Raw genomic sequence first — 27,465 nt, 5'->3', positions numbered from 1 at the left:
AGACCTCATGATTCTGAGTAGAAAAAGTACAAAAAAAATCCAGAAATAAAAAAAAGTGAAATCTACCACATAATAAGAAAAATGCCCAAGTATCTGTATGTGCTAGGTATTATATAGGTATTCAAGTAATATATATTTACATGCCATTATCTCACCACGTGTCAATAGATTAGCATTCGCGGTTCATAAACTTTACACGCGTCTATGTTTATTTATTTATGATAAGAGGCTTTATATGGCAAAATGTTATTATATAAAACCATTCAAAAGTAATAAGATTGCTCTTTGGTTATTTTACTTTAGCGTCACTTTTTAATCCTAAAAAAATGCAAATAATAATTTAGCCTATAAAATGAATGGTATACAAATTACCTTCAAAATTGTACCAATCATATAATAATAACTTATGTCGGGTATGTGTGGAAAAAAATGAATCACAGAATGTACAATAGTTATTTGTTATACAAGGGGGCAAAGTTGTATTTTAACGCCGAGTGTGGAATTGAAAAACGAGCAAGTGAAAGGATTCTATAGTTGAACCACGAGCGAAGCGAGTGGTTCGAGAATAGAATCCTGAACTTGCGAGTTTTTTAACACACGAGAAGTAAAATACATTTGCACCCGAGTGTAACACAAAACTTTTCCCCTCACTATAGCGAGGAAACTACAACGCAAAAAATGCGTTTATCACTGCTTCCAATAGTTCCACAGGTGGTAAATCATCTTTATTACTACATTCACCTACTTTTATCAATTTTAAAGCAGTTAATTTGACTTTATTCAAGGTCAAATTACTTTACCCACTAGTGGATAAAATGCGTTTTTACCCGCTGGTATTAAAGGACAAAACACGTGTTTCCGAGCTAGTGAGGGGAAAAATATATTCCATGAATCTTCTTTTTTCCGAACAAATTATACCTAAAGCATAAAAGTAATGCAAAAAAGAAAGTTTTCTTTTACATACCAATATACTTAGTGATAAGTACTTACATTTTTCATTGCGAGTGCGGTATGAAAATGTTATTATCTACTTATAGGTACTATTGTATAGGTATAACATCAGTTCTCAAAAAGTTTGTACAAAAATTAAGGCAAAAGTTAAATCATTTGTTTTTATTCCTATTTTGTTACCAAGATTTATTTGATCCAACGGGGTAATGCCACAAGCGTTATGGGCACTTTTGCACCGGAGGCGGTGCGGAGCGGTATTGACTAATTACTGTTTGTAATTATTTTTAGTTAAGGTTTTTTTTGACATGTATAAATATTATATTTTTTGATTAATTGAAATTTTTTGTAAGTTGTATTTCGTCATTAAGCTTCTCTAGTATCTATATTTTCTTAATTATAACAATTATCCTGTATATAAGTATTTTATGAAAGTCGACTTATATTACTAAATGTTGATAACAAAATAGGATCAATTAAAATTTGCTGACGTGGCTATGTACAAAGTTTTTGGGAACTGTTCATCCTGTAAATACATCTACTCCTTTCATTTTTACTCTTTAATTACATTTACATAAATATATGTATAAGAAACTAAGACTAAACTTAAAAGCTAGCTAATGTCTAAAATGGGCCCTTCAGGCATTGTACCACGGACACTGGCGACATTTCCTCGCTGTATCGCAATGCTGATAGCGCCTCCTTTCATTAGAACCTAATTCAATGTATAAGGAACAGATGCTGTCATGTTGCATGTCTGGTTTTTATCACTACTTATTGCTACTATTGCTAGCATATTTCTTGTTCGTAATAAGTACAAATAAATAGTTATTTGTTATACAAGGGGGCAAAGTTGTATTTGAACCACGAGTGAAGCGAGTGGTTCGAGAATAGAATCCTGAACTTGCGAGTTTTTTAACACACGAGAAGTAAAATACATTTGCACCCGAGTGTGTCAAAACTTTTCCCCTCACTATAGCGAGGAAACTAAAACGCAAAAAATGCGTTTATCACTGATTCCAGTAGTTCCACAGGTGGTAAATCATCTTTATTACTAGATTCACCTACTTTTAGGGTTCCGTAGTCAACTAGGAACCCTTATAGTTTCGCCATGTCTGTCTGTCCGTCCGCCCGTCCGTCCGTCCGTCCGTCCGTCCGTCCGCGGATAATCTCAGTAACCGTAAGCACTAGAAATCTGAAATTTGGTACCAATATGTATATCAATCACGCCAACAAAGTGCAAAAATAAAAAATGGAAAAAAATGTTTTATTAGGGTACCCCCCCTACATGTAAAGTGGGGGCTGATATTTTTTTTCATTCCAACCCCAACGTGTGATATATTGTTGGATAGGTATTTAAAAATTAATAAGGGTTTACTAAAATCGTTTTTTGATAATATTAATATTTTCGGAAATAATCGCTCCTAAAGGAAAAAAAAGTGCGTCCCCCCCCTCTAACTTTTGAACCATATGTTTAAAAAATATGAAAAAAATCACAAAAGTAGAACTTTATAAAGACTTTCTAGGAAAATTGTTTTGAACTTGATAGGTTCAGTAGTTTTTGAGAAAAATACGAAAAACTACGGAACCCTACACTGAGCGTGGCCCGACACGCTCTTGGCCGGTTTTTTATCAATATTAAATCAATTAATTTGACTTTATTCAAGGTCAAATTACTTTACCCACTAGTGGATAAAATGCGTTTTTACCCGCTGGTATTAAAGGATAAAACACGTGTTTCCGAGCTAGTGAGGGGAAAATAATATTTATTAGTTGGCAACACGAACGTGACACTCTTTGAGTTGCAGGCGTCTATAGGTGACGGTGACCGGCGGACCGTATGCTTGTTTGCCCCCGACGTAGTATTAAATAACCTAACCACAAAATTAAAATTTTGAAAAAAACCCCGACCACGACATAGTAGACCGATTTTCATAAAACATGGCTAAGAACACTCCCGACTAACTCAGCTTTCAGACAAAAAAAACTAAATCCAAATCGGTTTATCCGTTCAGGAGCTACGATGCCACAGACAGACACACACAGACAGACAGACAGACAAACAGACAGACAGACAGATAGACAGACAGACAGACACACACAGACAGACACGTCAAACTTATTACACCCCGTCGTTTTTGCGTCGGGGTTTAAAAAACACGGAGGAAAAAATATTTACAGATATTTCAGTTACGACCCATAATTAAGCTGTGGTGTAACGTGTTCTAATATTTACTTCAAAATATTATAATTAAATTGTATATAATATTGTTTATAGTTGTAATTTGTTTCATGCTCTCTAAACAATTTTTCTTATTTATTTATTTATTTAATCTTTATTGCACAAAAGAAAATCTTGCAGTACAAAAGGCGGACTTAATGCTTTAAGGCATTCTCTACCAGTCAACCTCAAGGCTAAGCAGAGAGACTGTGAGCGGTGCTACAATTTCAACAGTAGAATCAAAACAAAGGAAATAAAAGAAAGAATACTAAATAAACTAAACATAAGTACACATATAATTTACAAATACATATACATACATATAACTATACATACCAAATATATATATACGAAACATGTGAAACTAAGAGTTTTTCATTCTGCTAGCAAAGAGAGCTCGTAAGGATTTTTTGAATCACACACATTACAGGCGCCATCTTGTTTTTTTCTATTGAAATCCTTCCGACATCCGATCCGATATAGGATCGGATAATGTGAAAACGGACTACGACTAGTTGGGGAGTTTATTGAAAAACCTTAAATTTTTTGACCAAAGCATGAAACTTGGCACAGTTGTTCCTTATATCAAAATAAGCCGATTAAGATCGGGAGCCTTCGGGAGCCTCCCCTGGGGCCCGGGGGGGGGTCAAAGTACCGCTTCACCCGGCTTGGTTTGAAAAATTCTAACTTACCCCGTTTAGTTAATAGGTCATGTTTGGTATCGTTTTCGAGTAAATCAATAACGTAGAATTCGTTTTCAGTACTAAAATTATCATTTAATGGTAAATAAAATAAAATAAATTAAAAAATTTGAAATTTTCATCCATGATTTACAAATTGAAGTCATCATAAATGACAAACTGTTTGCTTTTTCTATAAATAAAAAATATGACATGATAGCCTATTTAATATAGATTATAAAAAATATAATTTTTATCCACCTTTACTAACGTTAAGTTCCACAAAAAAATTACTTTAAGACGCGCGGCGTCGGTACGCCGCGTGCGTAATTTTAAAATGCCTTTATTTTAGAAACTCTATTAGACCCCGTTTAGCTATTAGGTCATGTTTGATATCGTTTTCGAGTAAATCAATAACGTAGAATTCATTTTTGGTACTAAAATTATAATTTAATGGTAAGTAAAATTAAAAAAAATTAAAAAATTTGAAATTTTCATCCATGATTTACAAATTCAAGTCATCATAAATGACAAACTGTTTGCTTTTTCTATAAATAAAAAATATAATATGAAAGCCTATTTAATATAGATTATAAAAAATATAACTTTTATCCACTTTCACAAACGTTAAGTTCCACAAAAAAATTACTTTAAGACGCGCGGCGTCGGGACGCCGCGAGCGTAAATTTAAAATACCTCTATTTTAAAAACTCTATTAGACCCGGTTTAGCTATTAGGTCATGTTTGATATAGTTTTCGAGTAAATTAATAACAAAGAATTTATTTTTGGTACTAAAATTATAATTTAATGGGAAATAAATTAAAACAAAAATTCATCTATAATTTGCAAATTCAAGTCAGCAAAAATGTCAACCGTTTGCTTTTTCTTTAAATAAAAAATATGATGTAAAAGCCTATGCGTATGTCACCAAACACCCAGACAAGTTTGGTGGAAACCTCCTTCACGAAATGCTTGGTGTCTGATGACCATGGTCCAAATATTTCAAATGCAATTGCCGCAAATATGTAGTTAATTTTTAAAAATGCATATTTGCGCGTTTAAACTGGGCGTTTTGCAGCAGCAGTCCCTGGTTTCTGGGCCGAGCGTTAGACGTTGGACGGAGCCAAGGTATCCACACAGGTCACGCCCCACGCCAAGGGTCGTCCCAGAAACCAAGGCAAAAGCGAGCAACCATCAGGCGGCTTTCCGTCTGCTGCTGACAAGCCGACAGGTTCGAGGGTTGTCGGTATGTTCGCTGTGCCGAGAGCCTTGCGGATTAAATCGTTAAGTGCAGTGTGTCACAAAATTCGGCCAGCAATAGACTGGCAGTGGAGTCCGTGGTGTCCTAATGCGTCGGCAGCAAGGGTGTGGTTGGCATGTCTTTAGCCCCAGTCTTAGACAAATGGCAGTATATTATGAAGTAAGGCAGCCTCGGAAGGAGGTATGTTCTCCAAGTGTCGATCTTTTTTAGTAAAGAGGTTCTTCCGGCACTCATTCACTGTTGCGTAAGGACCCTTGATCTGAAACAATATGTGCATTGTCATTTTATTTAAACAGATTCTGCAACTATCAAATTACAACATTTTGGTGGATCACCTTCACTATTACACATTTACCTATCATACAAAATAATTACAAACTTTAGTAGAATCTGATTAGCCTATCTTATGATATTGCTCCATCTCGTAATAGTTTGAAGCCTTGGGTGGCCATGTTTCTCCCTTGTTGATCGTTTCAAGCTGCGTTTATCGTACCTATCCCATACTATGTCTAATCTAGAAACGTTTTCTTTTGGCTTTGAAGCTTAGCCAGGCCACTCAAGGTGTCAAACTATTACAAGATGGAGCAAATTCAGAGGCAAATCAGATTCTACTAAAGTTTGTAATAATTTTCTATGGTACGTATCGTAAGTGGGTAAAACTGAAGGTTACGTGTTCCACCAAAAAGTTGTAATTTGATAGTTGTAGACTCTAAAATGATAATGCACATATTGTTTCAGACCAAGTCGTTGCGCAACGGTGAATGAGTGGTCGAAGTACCTACCTCTTTAGGTACCAGAAAAGATCGACAATTGGAGAACATACCTCCTTCAGAGGCTGCCTTGGATCAGCATATACTGCGCACAGTGTACCAGGGGCCCATTTCTCGAAGCTACAAGTTACAATTTTCAACTGGTTGTCAATGTCTAATATGACAAGTTGGAAAGAGACTTCCGCTTGTAACTTGTAACTTTCAGTTTGAGAAATGGGACTCAGGGCGTTCTTGTTTGGAGTCAGGCGTTGGTGCCACACCAAAATTTGCCAAGTCCGTCTTCTTGGGGATGGAAGGAAGAAGGAGACGAATGGGTACCACACTGGTCAGACAACACTGAAGTGGCCAGTATATGCTTAGAAGTTACAAGATGTAAATGTAAATCAGGTTGCAAAAACCGATGCAACTGCATAAAGAGGGTAGAGCCTTCTTTATGCAGTTCCATATGTACCCAGCTATGTTTCTGTGAAGGGAATGTATAGTATGAGTATGAGTAATCTGTCAATTAGGACACCACAGACTAAACTATAAGTGCTAACTTTTCAGTGTTGGATACTCTATGGCAGTTCCGACTCAATTATAATAAGCTCATTATAATTGACTTTAGTTAACTATAATAATTTCAAAAATAGAACTTCATACAATTTCTATACTAATTTGCGATACCTAGCAAATTTTCCTGCATCTGAAACACATTTTTTTTATCTGTCGCGTTATCGGCCAATCAGAGACGGTTATTACAAACAATTGGTTGCTAGGTAATTCGATGTTGATACAACGGTGAACGACTCTATTGACATTAATTTTAACTTGCAAGAATGGTGATACATATTTCCATCCATTGATGATGAAGATGATGACTCGTAGAAAAAGTATTGTATACAATAGTGATATAATTAAGCTTTTCACTCTCGTACCGTACTACACATGGTACTCGACTGAAAAGTTTTGTATTATATCACGATTGTATAAAATACTATTATATAAATTTCTTTCAGGATTCACTACAATGAATAAATAACAGGTACAGTCGGTCTTTAGATCGTGTGGTCCGACCCGAGTGTTGCCGTTGTCGACACCAGAGTCAATAATAATGAATCTTTTTCTATTTATGCACACACCTCTGACACTGGCGATCAAATATATGAAAGAGGCGCGTTCCCCGCACACAGTCTAAGCTCGCGTAGGTGAACGCGTACTATCCTTTGTGAATAGGCTTTAATATCATATTTTTATATTTATAGAAAAAGCAAACCGTTTGACATTTATCGTGACTTGAATTTGCAACTCACAGAAAATTAAATTTTTTTTTAATTACATTTAACATTAAATGGTCATTTTAGTACCAAAACTAAATTCTACGTTATTAATTTACTCGAAAACGATACTAAACATGACCTAATAGCTAAACGGGTTCTAATAGAGTTTTTTAAAATAAAGGTATTTTAAAATTACGCTCGCGGCGTCCCGACGCCGCGCGGCTTAAAGTTTTTTTTATGAAACTTAACGTTAGTAAAGGTGGGTAAAAGTTATATTATTAATAATCTATATTAAATAGGCTTTCATATCATATTTTTCATTTGTAGAAAAAGCAAACAGTTTGACATTTATGATGACTTTAATTTGTAAATCATAGATGAAAATTTCAAACTTTTAATTTTATTTTATTTTATTTACCATTAAATTATAATTTTAGTACCAAAAATGAATTCTACGTTATTGATTTACTCGAAAACGATACCAAACATGACCTATGAACTAAACGGGCTATGTTAGAATTTTTCAAAGCAAGCCGGATGAAGCGGTACTTTGACCCCCCCTCCCGAGCCCCAGGGGGGAGGCTCCCGAAGGCTCCCGATCTTAATCGGCTTATTTTGATATAAGGAACAACTGTGCCAAGTTTCATGCTTTGGTCAAGAAAAAAAAGGTTTGGCCTCTTTTTGTCGATAAACGTCCCCACTAGACTGTCTTTACTTTCCATCAAGTGTAACTAGGGTCAATCGCCGATCAGTCTATCCATACTAATATCATAAATGGGAAAGTGTGTGTGTCTGTTTGTTTGTCCGTCTTTCAAGGCAAAACGGAGCTACCAATTGACGTGATTTTTTAAGTAGAGATATTTGAAGGGATGGAGAGTATCATAGGCTACTTTTTGTCTCTTTCTAACGCGAGCGAAGCCGCGGGCAAAAGCTAGTAATAAGATCTCAGAAGCTCTGTCTGCAATGGATATGAAATTAGTGATGGGGATAAATCGAGTTTGACTCTCTCCGGTGTGAGGTAAGTTCATTAGTCTAACTTCGAACGTCCTTGTTCGACGCTGAGGGACTTATTAGATTTTAAGTTCACACTGAACTATAATCTAGTAGCACACATAAAACATACGGATACAATACATATACACGATACTTTTAGGTGTTTAAAACGACGTAAAGAAATATTTTGTACATTTACTGGTAGTTACAACATTAATTAGTTGAGCAACCAATTACAAAACAGTAAGGTAAGTTCATTAAGTACTTCAGGGCGTATAGACACTTACTAAATTTTAAGTTCACACTGAACTTTAATCTAAGCTTAGAACTTAACTCGAGCTTGACGATGACAATTGACATAAATAATAACGGCTGCGTAACTTACCTTTTGTTCATTTCGCTCGCACTAATATGCCAGGACAAAGGAAATGCATACAAAGTTAAGCACAAACTGAGAATGTCCATGACAAGTCGATGCCAAGCTCGTGGAGGCCACGGTTTGCGATGGCTATGAAATTAGTGATGAAGCGAAATTCAATTTGACTGTCACTCCGCTGTGAGGTAAGTTCGTTAAGTGTAACTGTGAATGAGGACGTAGAGTATTTATTAGATTTACAGTGCGCACTATTCGTAATAGTCGTAATGACATCAGTAAAGTATATTATAATTAAATAAAATGCTTTATTAATTCCATACAATTATAAGTGAAAAAAGATAAGTAAAATAGAGGTATCGAGAGTGATCGGTTGGAAAAACATCTCATCCACATAAACAAGACCCCCTTAGATCTAGTAAAAATCTTCAATATTACGAATTGTAAAGAAAATACTTGGCAAACAAAATAATTAAAATTTGAGTCGTTCGTTTTTACGGTGAAATAGTTTGAACTTGGCTCATATTTCAAAATAAAGTTTTTGATGGGCTGTCATTATACCTGAAAAGTAATTAACCTAATTAATATACCTTAATTACCTTTGAGGGTCTTCTAATGGACTCTTCGGGTTGCAGTGTAATATTATATTATAACGTAGAAGTGGTGCTTAAATAAAATACTTGGTACTACAATACCTAATGGAAAGAAATGGACATGGGGACATAAAATGTTACTAAAGTCGCGTTCAGTTACATACCTATACATACTTAGACGAACATCTGAATGCCACTCTTTTATTATCATTTTGGGAACCTAGTTAAAAGCTACTTAATATTTTTAATAACAATTTGCGTTACTGCAATGAAACACTATCTTTCTACGTACCTATCTTCCAAATTACGACGATATAACCCTATCGTCGTAATTAATTAGAAAAAATCGAGGCGTTTTTATTACACCCAGTTGCCGCCTGGCTTTTTGACGAATCATCATCGTCCTTGCGTTATCCCGGCATTCGCCGCGGCTCATGGGAGCCTGGGAACCACTTTGACAACTAATCCCATGAATTGGCATAGACACTAGTTTTACGAAAGCGACTGCCATCTGACCTTCCAACCCGAAAGGTAGCTAGGCCTTACTGGAATTAGTCCGGTTTCCTCACGATGTTTTCCTTCACCGAAAAGCGACTGGCAAATATCAAATGACATTTCGCACATAAGTTCCGAAAAACTCATTGGTACGAGGGGGGGTTCGAATCCGCAACCTCCGAATTGAAAGTCGCACGCTCTTACCGCTGATCCGACTGCGCTCTGGATGAATTTCAATATAGGATTAAAATTAGAGGACGAGGTCTTAACTTAAACTAGGTGATCGTTTTAGACTAGGCCTGTTTCGGGCCGGAGCGTGAGGCGCATATTAAATTTCTGAGTTTTGCGCCTCATTTCTATGGAAAGCATCACGTGATCACCTATTTCTGACAGATGATCACGTGATCCTGTCAATGAAAAAACGAAGCGTCAAAAACTCCGTTCCGTACAATAATAAAAATAAAATATTAAGTATTTAATCAGCAGTTTGACAGGGCCATTTATTATGCAGACGTTCATTCAAAGTCACAACACCTCGTCATAATTTAATTACACCTGTTTAAATTGAAATGGAATAGACAATCCGATAAAATCTGACCATGAACAGTGCCTACATATTTTTTACAAAATGCATGTATTCAAACCGTTATAGGTACATGGACTCCTGAATTTCCAAAAGGGATAGGCAGATCGCATGAAACTGCTCAAGTTTTAGAGTCAGAATTAAGGGATTGAAAGAAATCAAAAGATTGCTAGCCCGGTACCCATGCTAGAATAAAATTGAACCAATATACAGGAGTTCCTTGGGCTGTGCTGTATAAACGCATTTGGTAGGTATATTTTGTGTTTTGCGATTTTTTTGCGTTTACAGGCGATCATCTTTCTGTGTTAATTCTGCACATTGCCTCAGAAAAATATTCGCTTTACGCTAGCCATTTTGCAGAAAATTCGCGTCTGTACGGGACAACGATAGACTATCTTATAGAATGCTTGCGAACCATGTTCAACAAGCTCTATGACAGTAACATACTCGTAAGATCTAAATAGGTATATGGTAGGAAATTCTCAGCAAGCTATTTAAAGGTCCCGATTCGGGCTCCCAATTTACGTCATCTGCACCAAAATAGTTGCAATAACTCTAGCAACTGCATCTTTAAGGTCACTTGTTAGCCCGGGTGATCTTTTGTACTCTCGTTAGGCCAATGAAGATCACCTTGGGGACTACACCTGATATAAATCTGAATGCAATGTGGCCATTGACCAATAACAATGCTTGGCGAAATAAAAAGGGCCAGTCATACTTTGCACGGGGACTTTTGAGGTGATGATTAACTAATTTTAGTTTGGGCACAGAATATATAATAGCAGGTACAAGTACAGAAGGCTCGCTCGTTTGATATTCACAAAATGCCGCCATTTTAAATTCTTACCCACATTAACAAACGGACGCACGCGAGCAGCCGACATTGAATTCTATTGCGCCGCGCAAAAGTCATCACCACTGAATGGGCTGCGAACTCGCGTCCCCAGCATGTAATTGTAGCGCGGCGATAGAATCGCGGAGTGAGCCGCTATTTGTATGGGACAAATGTAGATTACGCGACAAAAAATGGCTATTCCATAGATAGATATGAGCGACATCACGGCAACCGAAATGTATGAAACTACCAAATTGTTTTTCGCGATTTCATCATTAGTCCCATAATAACTAACTCAAGAACCATGACATCTTCACTATGGTCTAATTCACTTAACGTGATAGCCAATGAGATGTCATCACCTCTTTCAATTTTGGCGTCGATTTAGGCACACCCGGTATATGCTAGGTATGCATATTATACTCGATCCAATGTATGTACCTACTGTAGGCTATTTAGCACATGATTGTCGCGAGAGTACGTCGCGGCGAGATAGACTACCCGTCCTTATGTCATTAATACAATCAGACAAAGACGTGTCATCTATCTCGCGGCGACATACTCTCGCGACAATTATGTGCTAGCCCTACAGAGCAACTTTTTCACGAAAATTTTATTTCAGATAGAAAAATTCAACGACACAGTCAACAATGTGTAAACATTTTATTGATTATGACTTTGAATAGATACTACATATATTATATATGTAATATTTATTTTTCCGCTTAATGTATTATTCCTTTGACTGTCCTCCCCGATTTGTTTGTGTTCCAATATTACGTACATTATTAACTGATATTTGATGGGATGTGGGCACGGAAGAACAATTCGTTCGACAAACAAGGAAAAACACTGTTAAGAGAGGGCTACCTTAGTATTGCAGTTTATAAATTGAATTCGATACCCTGTGGTTGCAAGTCATTTCCTATAGGTACCTATATTCTGCCTGTCGGTGTCTGTAGAAGTCGATTGTGGGATATGGGTATTTTCAGAATTTGGGACCCAAAATGAGCTTAAGTTGTTAACAAAAATTAACTCGCTGTCAGTTTTGTGACGGCAAAATTTGTCTGAAAATTAACTTTTTTCATTTCTGAATGTAGATCATCGCTTAAAGTTTATGTAATTAACACAAAAACAATATTTACGTCGGGATGAATTGTAAATTCATTATACGCGATTTAGTCCGTTTCCATAGTTTTATTTCATGAGTAACTATCGCGGTAACCGAAGACAATGTTACAAAAACAATATTTTTATTGAAATTTCATGCTTCATTGTCGTCACAAAACTGACAGCGACTTAATTTTTGTTAACGCCTTACGCTAATTTTGGGACCCAAATTCTGATAATGCCCATATAGGGATAAAAGTGGATATAGGCGATGAGCTAGCAACCTGTCACTGCAATAACAAATTTTCTTTTACTTTCAAAGCTTTAATTGTTAAGCTTTAGTTTCATGTTCCCAGCCTACTCTCTTTGGGAACACAGGAGTAATGTGTGATTTTGACGTTAGGTGCACTTTCGAACAGACCTCTCAGTCTATTCTCAACGGGCTTCGGCACTCAGTCCCATATTAAAGATGCATCGTATGCGAATTTCTCAAGTGGAACTTCGTAGCTACTTTAGTGAATACTTAAAGTGGTTGAGAATGTGGTTTTAAATTTTCAATGTGTAGAGATGGTTATTGATTACTATTTCACTCTTACCAGAAACTTGTGTCTTGTTCTTCACAAGCAAGCCATTATGAGTTAGGTACCTAATTGATATTATGCATAATTTGCAATAAAAAATGTTATGGTACCTATACATTTTATTCGATTCCCTTCTGTTACCTGGGTGAATCAACTTCTTGATCTACTCAAATCTGTCCTCAGATTTTAGGGCCGATATTACACTATCGTAGAAATATTATCAAATGGAGAAAAGAGAGATATATAGCCTCGTGGATCCCTGGCAAATTTTTGTGCATTTATTCTTGTAAAAGTTCAAATCTTATGTAGGTACTCGTACGAGGGCAGCAGAGCCCAAGAGGATAGACCTATTCGGCCTAATTTCGTTGTAAATTTTCAACCATAAATAATGGATTTTATACTTTTCACTTTATGATGTACTTAGGTAACTAATAACTATGCTTGAACATTTAAGGCCCCAACTGTTAAACCCAAGAAACTGAAGCTTTGTTCATTAGAAGTTCGATTTCTTAGTACTTACCTCCAGAGATATTGTGTGTAACGAAGAAAAAACTCAAAATTGGCGGTCAAAAACTCTATTCGCCCACAGTTTTACTAAAAATATTTACTCATTTGAATAATCCAGTTAGAAGTAACCAAATAAATGTAAATAGACAGGTTTCAATTTTGTCATTTACTTAGTAGGTACTATGAGAAAACAATGATTTCATTTGGACAGTAAATAAACACGTACTGGATAAAACAATATGAATATTTTGTTATCTTTGCGATAACATGCTTTATTGTTTAAAGCATCACGATTTTTACGTGCATTTAGAATTAAACGAAATAATATTTTGCTGCAAAAATAGAAATAAATGAAATAAACAGTTAAGAATTCAATTTAACTTCGTTCATCAATGACAGATGCCCGATTTCGGTGTCGCTACAAAAAAAGCACGAAAAGTAATTACAACTCATAATAGGGTTAGTTAAGAACTCATACCCCTTTCCCCTACTTACTTAAACTACTACGATTTTATTTTTTCACTTAAATACAAAACAATTTATAAAATCATGTAACCTCTTCCATGACAATGTTCCACTTACGACACTGGTACAGTACCAGTAAGTACCACTGAGTGGTACTTACTTCTAACTTTTGCAAATCGAGTAAGCAAGTTGTTTTGTATCAAACGAGAACAAGTACTCTCAAATGTCTGTTGATGTCCTTGGAAGGCACTGGTGAAACTTAACAATAACGCAAGTGAATGATTGCCCTAGAATTCTCTATAAATTCTTACACTAAACAATTACGCAAGAAAGTATAGGGTGCCCTAGCCATGTCAAAATTAAATGGCAACGATTTTGTTATCATTTGAGGAGTGTCTTTTCAAAAGGACTTATTTCTATAAGTCAACAGAGGTTATTTTTATCTATGTCTTCCTAGAGAAATAAACCTTGTTGACTTATAGAAATAAATCCTTTTGAAAAGACACTCCTCATTTGTCAGCCACGCCTCTTCAGTAAACGTCATAATTTCATCAAAATTTGAGGCTGTCAAAATTGTTGCCAACAGCTTGGCTGACTCTAGATATCTCTATAAATTCCTAAATCCATACAAAATAAGATATTAATATAAATAGGAGAGAATCTACATAATAAGTATGTAACACTGATTTAAACTTTCACGATTTTTACAGATACCTAATATTGTAAATGTGTAGTCAGGACGAAGTGCGGGTAGTTACAAAAACCGGCCAAGAGCGTGTCGGGCCACGCTCAGTGTAGGGTTCCGTAGTTTTCCGTATTTTTCTCAAAAAGTACTGAACCTATCAAGTTCAAAACAATTTTCCTAGAAAGTCTTTATAAAGTTCTACTTTTGTGATTTTTTTCATATTTTTTAAACTTATGGTTCAAAAGTTAGAGGGGGGGGGGACGCACTTTATTTTCTTTTAGGAGTGATTATTTCCGAGAATATTAATATTATCAAAAAACGATCTTAGTAAACCCTTATTCATTTTTAAATACCTATCCAACAATATATCACACGTTGGGGTTGGAATGAAAAAAAATATCAGCCCCCACTTTACATGTAGGGGGGGTACCCCAATAAAACATTTTTTTCCATTTTTTATTTTTGCACTTTGTTGGCGTGATTGATATACATATTTGTACCAAATTTCAGCTTTCTAGTGCTAACGGTTACTGAGATTATCCGCGGACGGACGGACGGACGGACGGACGGACAGACAGACATGGCGAAACTATAAGGGTTCCTAGTTGACTACGGAACCCTAACTAGTTGACTACGGAACCCTAAAAACTCGTACCTACAGCTGTAAGATATTGAACTTTAGCCAATCTGCTCCGAGACCGTCGGAGGATAGTTGAAAACTTAGTAGTTATACACAATTAAGTACTGTTTACAATATTATTTCATTAAGAATGTTTGTATGTCTGTTGCTGTCGGTCTGTTACCATTTTACGTATAATCTAAACGATAATGTTTGTCAATGTGAAACTCGTGGTAAGGCTAAAGAATGTTCCACTTACTGAGTACTTGTAAGTCGAGTGGGTACTGTTTTGTCTCAGGCGAGTACAAGTACTCTCAAATGTCTGTTGATGCCCTTGGAAGGCACTGGTGAACCTTAACAATAACGCAAGTGAATGATTGCCCTAGAAATCTCTATACATTCTTACACTAATATAATTCCAATTTACAACAAACTTTTGTATTTAAGTATTGACTAGGAATCAAATTATATGTCAAGTAAGAAATTAATTAAATGATTAATCCATTGCTCATGTATAAGACCATTAAAACTTGACTAATCACTTCAGGTTAATAAAAAAAAAATAGAATTAATAACACTAAATATTTTACAACCAATTATCCGCAACGCAGGCTTCGTCATGAGGTTACAGCCATAAATCAGCAACAGGCGTCGTCCTTACACACAAACAATAAAGCTATCCGCAACAGGCTTCGTCATTTACCCATATGTGGGTTATTGCAACAACAACATACGCGCAAACTGACTAGGACCCGCCCGAGTCGTACCGGGCCCAAAGGTTCCCATCACACTAGCAGCATTTCCACGCTGTATAGCCAATGAAATCCTCTGCACCAGATACGACCCGGAACGCGGATCGCAGCCCCTATCCCTAAGTCGGCGACCAAGTTCCCTAACAAAGGCTTTAGCCTCAGAATGATTAATTATTTGATTAATTTTGAAGACATGTCCACATTATTGCGAGCAATGACGCAAATTTTTCCGATCTCTGGTTATAAGAAAAGAAAACTTACAATAAAGTTTGTACTTATCTGCCAAACTGCACAGCAGTTTGTTGGCAGAAAATTATTCTACCCTCCACCATTTATGTTGAACCACTTATTTTGTATTTCATACAATGATAAAAAGTATGTAATTTAAACATGCAAGTATGTTTACCATCGTGTGGTGTAAAGAAACTTCTATGTAGAGTTAACTTGGTCTGACTCTACCAACTCCGAACCACTATTTTATTACTCTGTGACCTACACAATAAATTAAGATTTTTTTAAACTATCCTCAATTTACTATCCATCCAAAACATCCTTGAGTTAGTTTCCTTACCGCACTACAATCATAAGGATCCTTTTGGGAAACCACATACCTACGATGTTTGCACAGCGCTGAGGATTTGTAAACAACAACCACATTCAGGCCAATTTTTTTTTTAGTTTGAATAGGTAGACGTTTGACCATGATCACACCTGATGGTAAGTGATGATGGCGGTCTACGGTCATAGTATATTAAAGAGTACTATCGTACAGTATGGCCACTCCCGCTCCCCGCTGAAAGTGACGCCCACCCCCTCTCGGTTACCTCACAGTTACCACCTGTCAGAAACGCGAACAGTCGACTTGTCATATTTTACTGATACAAGCATAGTACGCGTTCACCTACACGAGCTTAGACTGTGTGCTAGGAACGCGGCTCTGTAGCAGAGTGTGTATCCGCCTTAAGACGTGGTGTGTAACGCGCCCTTAAGAATCTCTAGCTGTCAATCATGACATCTTACCCCGCCTCTTGGATCTAGACCGTCATACAGATAACATGTCACTCCTCACGAAATGTATTAATTATAATTAAAATAAGTTAGTTTTCCAATTAATAAACACATCATTGAAGACCTCATCAATTGTTTTATTGAAGAACATTACATGGCGCAGTCGGAGAAGAACAATTACGAAGATTAAATTCGATTAAGATCGAAGTCACATGGCGGACACCGGCCTGTACGAATACGAAAATATTAAGGTACGAAACTAAAAATGTCAGACGACGAAGATAACGAAAAGAAAACTACGAAAATGGACGCAGCCGAGGTAGACAGCAACACATTGGTTAAGGTTTAAACAATCTTTCCGCATATTTCTACTCGCTGCGGGCTTCGAAAGACTGACAGAAACGAGAAAAGCGGCTATACTCCTCAATTGCATCGGGCAACAAGCGCAAGAACTGTATTTTAATGTATTGCAAACAGAAGAGAAAACGAAGCTAGAAGAAATAATACTATTATTTGACGAACATTTTAAGCCAAAACAAAACGAAGTTATTAATAGCTACAATTTCAACAAACGGGACCAAGAAGACGGAGAAACGTTTGATGCATTTTACACAGCCATCAGGAAAATTGCTGAAAATTGTAACTACAAAGAAAAGGACAGGATGCTGCGAGACAGAATAGTCATCGGAATCAGGGACCAACGGACTCAGCAGAAGCTGCTCGAAGTAAAAGAACTGACCATGGAAAAGGCGGTAGACATATGCCGCTCTGCTGAACTCTCCAGAGAACACATGAAGACACTGAAGAACCCGGAGGTGCATGCAGTACAGGCGAAGTACACAGTGCACCGGTCTTCGGATAACAAAGATAAGTATTCTGATACTAACAATAATAGGACTTTCAATAATACTAATCAGTACAGCAAAAATTTTTACCTATGTAGAAAATGTAAGACTGAGCATGGACCTAGGAATTGCCCAGCTTTCGGAAAAATGTGCTCAAAATGTAAGAAATTTAACCATTTCAGTGTAGGCCTAACAAACAAGTTCATGAAATGAACACAAATGACACAAATACTAATAATAAAATACATGAATTATGACTAGTATATTCCATTGATTTTTCCAAGAATGAGTGGACGGAGAAATTAAGAGTTGAAAATAAAAGGGTATCATTTAAATGTGATACAGGTGCAGGCATTAATGTCCTGTCATTAAGGGATCTCAAATTAATTGTCAATGATGATATTCAAAACAGGTTGTCTGAGACAAGGTCAGTTATTGAGGTCTACAATGGTGGCAAAATCTTCCCACTGGGCACCATTACTTTAAAGACATATTCTAAAAATGATGAAAAAAGTTTTGATGTTGAATTTGTAATTATTAAAGAAAATTTCCGTCCTATCTTGGGTTTCAAGTCCCTGGTAACAGTAGGATTATTAAAAATACAAGAAATTAATACTGTGACGAATGGAGCCGTGTGCTCAAACAAAGATAATATTGTTAATTTGAATGGTGAATTATTCCAGGGTGTCGGGGAGTTTAAGGAGCCATTGGAGTTGCGAATTCAGCCAGGAGTCCAGCCAGTAGTTCGGCCCCCGCGACGAGTGCCGCAGGCATTGATGGGCCGCCTTGCTGAGAAACTGAAGACGCTGGTGGAACACAAAGTAATAGCTGAAGTCGCACACCCTAGGAGTTTCGTAAGCAACCTTGTTATTGTTGAAAAGAAAGATGGCTCGCTTAGGATTTGTCTCGACCCCAAAGATCTAAATAAAGTTTTAATAAGAGAACATCGCTTGATACCAACATTAGATGAAATAGTTTCAAAATTGTGTAACAAAAAATACTTTTCAGTTTTAGACTTATCAGATGGGTTCTATAATATTAAATTATCTGAAAATTCCAGCGATTTGTGCACTTTTAACAGCCCATTTGGTTGTTATAAATTTCTAAGGTGTCCTTTTGGCATCTCGGTAGCCCCGGAGGTCTTTCAAAGGTACAGTGAAACTGCCTTTGGTGACATCCCAGGTGTAATTGTGTACTGTGACGATTTATTAATATGTGGTGTCACAGAGGAAGAGCATGATGCAATACTGAACAAAGTGTTTGAAAGGGCCAAGGAACACAATGTTCGTTTCAATAAAAAGAAATTTCAGTACAAATTAAAAGAAGTAAGATACTTTGGACACATTTTTTCCGAGGAAGGCATGAAAATTGATCCGGAAAGGATTCTTGCCATTACTAATATGAAGAGCCCCTCCAATAAAAAAGAGTTGCAAATATTCCTCGGAATGGTTAATTATCTAAGAAAGTTTATTTCGAATTTGGCTAGTATTGCATCACCGCTCCAGTTATTGTTAAAAAAAGATGTGACCTGGTTATGGACGGACATTCATGAAGATGTTTTCAAAAATATTAAAAATAAATTAACAGAAGCTCCTACTTTACAAAATTTTAATCATAAAATACCTATAGTAATACAGTGTGATGCGTCTAAGGATGGTTTGGGATGTTGCCTTATGCAAGAGGGAAAGCCAGTGGCTTATGCATCAAGGAGCTTAACTCCGTCTGAACAAAATTTTTCTCAAATCGAAAAAGAATTGCTTAGTGTGTGCTGGTCCACTCAAAAATATCACTACTACATATATGGACAAAAATGTACAATATTAAATGACCATAAACCACTAGAGTCCTTGCTTAAAAAACATATTCATGAAGTACCGTCCCCTAGGCTCCAACGAATGAAGTTAAGATTACTAAGATACAACATAGAATATAAATATTTGAAAGGTAAATACATGTACATAGCAGATTTATTATCTCGTGCATATATTAAGTGTGATAACTCAGACGATCCATATATTAATGAAATGGTTCACTGCGTAGGGCTCGCGAGTCACTTGCAGTGTACTACGGAGCAAAAACAAGAATTAATTACTGAAACGAATAATGATATTGAATTATCCAAATTAATTGAATATACTAAGAATGGATGGCCCGACAAAAAGCATGTGTCAGATAATTTGCAATATTACTTTAAATTAAGATCTGAAATAACAGTAGACGAAGGCATAGTGTTTTTAAATCATAGAATAATAATACCTAACACATTGCGTTTAAAATTTATGAAAATATTACATGAAGGGCACCTCGGCACAACTAAAATGAAACAAATTGCCAGGAATATGTACTATTGGCCAAAAATTGATGAACACTTGGATACATTTGTAAGAAGATGCTTTATATGTCAGACATATCAAAAAAATAATGTGAAAGAGCCCTTATTGCCTCATGAAGTACCTAAATTACCCTTTAAAAAAAATAGCTACTGATATAATGGAATTCAAGAGTAAAAGTTATTTAATAATTTATGATTACTATTCTAAATGGTTAGATATTAAATTATTATCGAATAAAAGTGCCAAATGTATAATCAATAGCCTGACAGATGTTTTTTGTAATTGGGGCATCCCTAGCGAAGTAGTGTCAGACCATGTGCCATTTGACTCCAGAGAATGCCTGCAATTTGCTCGAGAGTGGGGCTTCACATTCACATATTCTAGCCCTAGATACGCTCAGTCAAACGGGTTCGCAGAGATGGGGGTACAGATTGCCAAGAGAATGTTATTAAAATGTCACGAAGATAAGTCTGACTTTAGGTTAGCGTTGTTACAGTACAGGGCATCACCCGTCTCGGGAACAAGTTTCTCCCCGAGTCAGCTGATGATGAATAGGAATATTAAAACTAAAGCTATTGTTAATCATAAATATTTAGAGCCAACGCTGAATAGTAATGTAGACTATCAATTCCAAAAGTCACTTAATAGAAACATTAAGTATTACAATAGTACGAGTAAATTTAAAAGAGTTTTTATATGGGAAAAGATGTGTGGTTTAAAAAAGAGCCTAATACTAATATATGGTTAAAAGGGAAGATTTGTAAATGTAACGGCTTTAGGTCTTACAATATTTTAGATATGAACAATGTGGAATACACACGAACATCATTTCATATTCGACCTCGTGTCGCGTAGCGCAGCTTTGTGTTCCACCGGAGTCTGTACTGTTGGCTGAAGGCGCAACATTCATGGTTATTTTTATTTTTAATGTAAAAGGGGAGAAAAGTGATTCATATGTACTAGTAGTATTAAGAAAATATAGTTAACGTTATTAATTTTAGAAAGTATATTACAATGTTGTGAAACAATTTATAAATATTACCATAGAGACTGAAAATAGTGAAAGTACAAATATATAGAAATAAAGTAATTCTGTTTAATTGTTTGAAGACTGATTTGTGTAGAGATGTTTAACTGTAGTATTAATAAGATAGAGCTAACTTTATTCATTTAGAAAGTATAACAGCAATTTTGTATAACGAATTATAAGTAATCATTCTGTTTCATTGTAAGATAAAGAAATTTCAATTTAAAAGGGGAAGGTGTAGCAGAGTGTGTATCCGCCTTAAGACGTGGTGTGTAACGCGCCCTTAAGAATCTCTAGCTGTCAATCATGACATCTTACCCCGCCTCTTGGATCTAGACCGTCATACAGATAACATGTCACTCCTCACGAAATGTATTAATTATAATTAAAATAAGTTAGTTTTCCAATTAATAAACACATCATTGAAGACCTCATCAATTGTTTTATTGAAGAACATTATAGGCTCTATCATATATTTGATCGCCAGTGTCCGAGGTGTGCTACTGTGGAGCACGCTTACCTATGAGATACCTATTTACTTTTGCTTTAAAGAGACCCACCCGGACCCCAAGACCCAGAGGGATTGTACTCATGCGATAACACAGACTCAGGCAGGGCAAAAGTGCGCCGATTAAGGGCCCGTACGAGAACTCGCCTACGAGTTTTATTACATTGCGGTATTTGATGGCTGTGAAAAATTGTATGTAACCTCAACAGACCGCAATGTAACTAAAATCGCATGCGAGTTTGCACGCCGCCTATTTAATCAGCCGCGGTCCCGGGTTCGAATCCCGGTAAGGGCATTTATTTGTGTGATGAGCATTGAGCACAGTTATTCGTTCCTGAGTCATGGATGTCTTCTATGTATATAAGTATTTATATATTATATATATCGTTGTCTGAGTACCCACAACGCAAGCCTTCTTGAGCTTACTGTGGGCCTTAGTCAATCTGTGTAAAAAGAAACAGGCCTAAATCAGCATGCCTATGGCAAACTATACGCAATTGGCTCTTTCGCGCCAATATGGAAAAGCAATAGATTCAGATTCAAGCTAGCATTTCCTGCTGCAAGGACTAAAAAGGGGAAACTAGAATTACAAGGGACAGTAGAAGTTGATACAAAGTAGCACTGTAAGCTCTTGAATCTGATGGTGCAGCCTAAGAGGCAGCGAGTCGTTGGATATGTCTGCGTCACATCTCACCGGCTAAGACTCGAACGCTGAATCAGAATAAGTACGTTTGCAAACCGGCTCATTGCGCAGCAACCCCTGCCGCCCCGCCGTAGGCCCCCGCAGCCTGTCCAAGACACCAGAGTACCCAGTAGATAGGGTGGGAGTGTAGGATCTGGTTTGCATTCAGGATAGTAGGAAAGACGTAAAAGGAAGAGAAAGATATAACTAACTTTGAAACAAATAGCCCTGATACGGACGCTCGACAATTTATACACGTTTTTAATTTTTTTCGTTACGTTTTATTAACCACGAGTTTTATTAAATGGCCAATATCTGAAAAACCATTTTCATTAAGGTCTCGTTCTCTCTAGTGATAGCTAACGATATGCCCTATCTCCCCATATCATCTTTTTTTGGTTTTAGGCGTTTTAAGGACACCCGGTATAGTTAAGGTCTTGGCACACCTCGGACACTGGCGATCAAATATGTCAAAGAGGCGCGTTCCTAGCACACATTCTAAGCTCGTGTAGGCGAACGCGTACCATGCTTGTATGAGTGAAATATGACAGGTCGACTGTTCACATTTTCGACAGGCGGTAACTGTGAGGTAGCCGAGAGCGGGTGGGCGGCACTTTCAGCGGGGAGCGGGAGTATTTTGTACGGTACGGTATCCTCTTTATTATACTGTGTTCTTTGGTGTGGTTTTTCTTTAGATATCCAGCAGTCAAGTAAAGACTGTCAATTGAAGCGATCTTATTTTTTATGTCTTGTAGGCAACCTCTTTGCCTAACAAATACAATACCCCATCGTAAGTAGGATAATTATCTTCACAGCGACTTCAAGGTGGCCAATTATATAAATCCCAGGTTGTTAAGACTTAAGAGTCCGCAGTTTCATGTTCATGCAAAAGTACATTACGATACAGGTGCGGAAAAAAAGGAAGTAATTAATTTCGAATTTCCTTTTCGCACGAACTATCATCGTACGACGTTTTTCAGTACAGATGGCCCTCCAAAGTTTCGACCTGATAAGAAATTAATGAACCACTTCTCGCACTAGTGCGTATAAAGAACCCCATTTGTACTGAAAAAGTACGATACAGGTACGGAAAAGGGAGTGGCGAAAAATTTATACATGACCGAAGGGAGTCTACGAGGCATCTTCAAGAGACGACAGCGCAAAATCCTGCAACTGGCCCACTGTAGTTGAGTGTAGAAGAGTGATACGTGTCAAGTTTTTTATTTTTGACTAGCACGTTAGACTTATTCGCGTATTAGCAAAAGAATGTTCTAGATTTTAACTAACATGAATTTCCGCAAAGTAACGCCTGATTCCATCGATTACGTCAGAATTCATTTTAAGTGTCAGTTTTACGAATAATATTTACCTTCCTTCCTTCCTTCTCTGTAAATAAAATAAATAAATAAATATTATAGGACATTCTTACACAGATTGACTGAAACCCACGGTAAGCTCAAGATGGCGTGTGTTGCAGATATGTACTCAGACAACGATATACATAATATACAAATACTTAGATACATAGAAAACATCCATGGCTCAGGAACAAATGTCCTCATCAAACAAATAAATGCCCTTACCGGGATTCGAACCCACGACACGAGTACCTTATGTATTTGTATGTGCAACGTTTTATAACGTTATTTAATCAAATACGTAGTTTCAAAATAAGAACTAAAGTTTGTATGAAAGGTGAAACTAGCTACGATTTCTACGGACCCTTAAATAACCATTACAAGGTACATCTTGATACTTGTAATTAAACTTACGTAATTATAGTTACAAACTCATGTTATTAATATAACTTTAGAGCAGAATATGTTAGTGTGAGCTAGCTAGCTGTTTAATTAATTAAAGTCAAAGTTTAAGAATATGTTTTTAAAATATGAACTAAATAATAACAATAAAGGTAACCACGAGTTATAGAATAATTTTTTTCAGTAAATAATATATGATGCTTTTTTCTCGCAGTCTCGCACTACGCGCAGTGGTTCATTAGGTACTTTTCATAACGAAACTTTCAAGAGCCATAAGCTAGGGATTTGTCCGCTAGGCAAGCCTTGGATCTGATCCGCGACTTCGGCGACGTGCATCAGTTTGTAAGCGCAACTGAGGTACGATCCGGCGGGCACATCCGATACAACATACACACACGCGCGCCCGATCCTTTGGTTCTGAGCACGGGCAGCGGACGGGTACCCGGCAGGCAGATCCGTGTCTATTTCTCGCCACACACGGACGGATGTGCCCGCCGGGCAAATCCGTACGTGTGGCTAGTTATATTATGTACTGAAAAACGTCGTTCAATACACGCGCGTAATAACCTAATAACCTAACCACAATATTAAAATTTTGAAAAAACCCCCGACTGCGACACTAAGTTAGTCGGGAGTGTTCTTAGCCATGTTTCATGAAAATCGGTCTACTATGTCGCGGTCGGGGGTTTTTTCAAAATTTTAATTTTGTGGTTAGGTTATAATTTAACTGATCTCGTTTCGAATATCTTCATTTCCGCACTTGTATCGTAATGATCTATTGTAAACTTGTGTCATCATTATGATGACTTGGGAGTAAAAGTGGAACACTAAAGTACATTTTTTGCCACCACTTTTAGCACGATTAAGCGGCTGGTAAGAAAAGCAAGCTTTTCTATTGATAAAGGCACTGGTCCCACCGCGAGCTAGTAAGCTATGAGCTATCGGCTATAAAAACGAACAAAAGATAAACACTGCCGTGCAAATAAAAGAGACACGGCGATGTTTATAGCTCACCGCTGGGCGAGTAACTATAAACATCGCCGTGTCTCTTTTATTTGCACGGGAGTGATTATCTTTTGTTCGTTTTTATAGCCGATAGCTCATAGTTTACTAGCTCGCGGTGGGACCAGTGCCTAAGTGATAACATTTTATTACCGGATGCTATACTGTATGAGTTTTGTGTAAACAAAATTTTTGGAATCATGTTATTTTTCGTCTCATTACTAGGCTTGTGTAGGACTAGACCGAACTACTCCCAAATGATTCTGCTCTCTAGTACATTTAGTACACTCACACACGCGCAACAGAATGGGAGCGAAAGGAGCGAAGAGCCGAGGAGTGACAATGACAGCAAAGCGATCCGTGCGATCCGACCGAAACCGACCGAGAGCGCGCGAAAACGGCCGATCAGCTCTCGGCTAGTACGAGCGAGCGTTACTGTACGTCATATGCACAATTTGTCTTTCGCTCTCTCGGTGTACTACTGTCCTAAATGTCCTAAAAGAACGAACTAGTACACTTCGGAGATCGTACTAGTTGGGAGCGATTTGAGGCTGTCCTTGAAACGTCTGAGGTTATTTAAAACCTTAGTTATACGCGATTGAGTCCCGTTTACAATATTAAGTATGGTTCGTACCTTTTTCACTGAATTTAGACTGTTTCACTAAGAATTCTGATATCCATAATTATAACACTAGAAACAAAAATAAAATTGCCATAAAGAAGTTTCGTATCCGTAAAGTACATAAGTCATTTGTTGGGCAATGCATTCATTTTTATAATAAGTTACCTGACACTGCTTTGAGATTACCCCTCCCAGCTCTTAAGAACTACTTAAAAAAATCATTGATGATAAAGGCTTATTACAGAGTCGAGGACTATTTGACAGACAAACATGCATGGCCCGAACCAGAAACTACAAAAAACGAATAGCAATTAAAATAATTGTATTATGTATAGAGGACACAGTTCAGATAAGAAAGCACATCAAATATTTTATATTTTATGTTGTGTAGGTAAATTACATATTAAATGATATTGAGATTCATATTATCTTTTTCTTCTGTGACAATTTGATATGTTTTCTCTGAAGAAGAACGACGTATTATTAAGCAATAATATAATTTATTGAAATTAATTTCCATAGAGTACCTAGTCTGTTCATATTCTTTGATGAATACTTTTGCATGTTAAAATTGTATCTTGTTATTTAATGCATGTTAGTTATAAGATGTAATGTTTTGAAAAGAAGTTGCCCGCCGAGTTTCTTGCCGGTCCCATAGTGGATACCCCCCTCCCAACTGAGGGGGGACTGAAATCTTCTCGAGGCTGAGGCGTTAGGGTTAGAGCCGGCGTAGCTTTATTTGACGTTCATATGCGCATTGTAATATGCCTACTTGAAAAATAAATATTTCATTTTCATTTTCATTTTCATTTCTAGTTGATATTAGATACCTCTTACTGGATTGTAGACTTTACTATAAAGGTATGGTGTACATATTGTAAAAAACATTATTTGGATATATGTACTTAGACAAAGTTATGTATGCAACTATACATAATCCAGTCACATAAATAGGTCACCATATTTTATATGTAATGTTGTGATTGCATGATATTGTCATTATTGGTTATGTCAAAATTGCAAATCGCATTATTCGCGAGCTTTCTGAAATATTTTTATATGGTCATGCTTTATGATACATACAATTTTAAATCTAGATACAATATGGATCGATAATAGTCACGTTTTTATTTAAAATAGCTTCCTTTTTAGCGTAGATTTTAATAACACAGAGCGTGGGAGTGTTATTTCTAACTTTATATACATTTTTAATTACAGGTAGGTACACGTACGTAAGTATCCGCAAATCAACTAAATTTTATAAAAAAAATTATAAGTAATCATTTTTACATACATGCCCAATTATATTACTAAGATTATGATGTACAAACAAACAAAAACAAAACAAAAATTCGTAAAAAAATTGTTTAATTAAGTCATGCTTCGGCTTAAATTGAGTATTTTTGAAAGTTTATCTTATCATACTGTTATCTAACTTTTTTTAGTAGGCATGCATTTTTGTTTAATTTTCTTAGAACTTACCCATTCAAAATTTTAAAACACGCCCATAAATTATTTCCTGAAATATTTCAGAACACAACACTTTTACACAAACACTTTCACACTTCAAAGAACCATGTAGGTACCTACTCCGAAACACGACCAATAAGAAAACATCCACAACAAGTAACCAACTCTAAACCATTATCTGGTATTTCATTCACGTGAACATATTTGTAAACAAAGCGAGCGTGGTTCAGTCGCGCGTTCACCGTCCACTAGCTCCGAAGCGCGACTGCCGATTTTCAACTGTCTGTCTACTGAAAGCGGAATGGCTGGCTGAGTGATACAACTGGTTGAAAATTCAATCTTAAAATGGGGAGTAAAGGTTGTATTTTGATTGGAAAAGTTGGTGGGAAAACGGCAAAGTTAAATCGTTTCAAGTTTAAGTGAATGTGATCAAGATTTTGTAATAATTGTTTATAAACCGAACATGTAAGGTATCTG

At 36.6% G+C, this 27,465-nt stretch overlaps 1 protein-coding gene across 1 annotated transcript in view; it reads right to left on the bottom strand.

Moving 5' to 3' along the window:
- LOC125228549 (venom dipeptidyl peptidase 4-like) overlaps positions 1-27,218 on the bottom strand; it is an 87,942-nt gene extending 60,724 nt beyond the window's left edge. Inside the window, exon 1 of the mRNA XM_048133157.1 lies at positions 27,001-27,218. The gene's annotated coding sequence lies outside the window, so the exon portion shown is untranslated. The remainder of the gene's footprint in view (positions 1-27,000) is intronic.
- Between the last annotated feature and the right edge of the window lie 247 nt (positions 27,219-27,465).

Source organism: Leguminivora glycinivorella, chromosome 8, assembly GCF_023078275.1.
Source record: "Leguminivora glycinivorella isolate SPB_JAAS2020 chromosome 8, LegGlyc_1.1, whole genome shotgun sequence".
Classification (NCBI taxonomy): Eukaryota; Metazoa; Arthropoda; class Insecta; order Lepidoptera; family Tortricidae; genus Leguminivora; species Leguminivora glycinivorella.
Note: the sequence above shows the minus strand (reverse complement) of the source record. Positions and strands in the feature narration are given on the sequence as shown.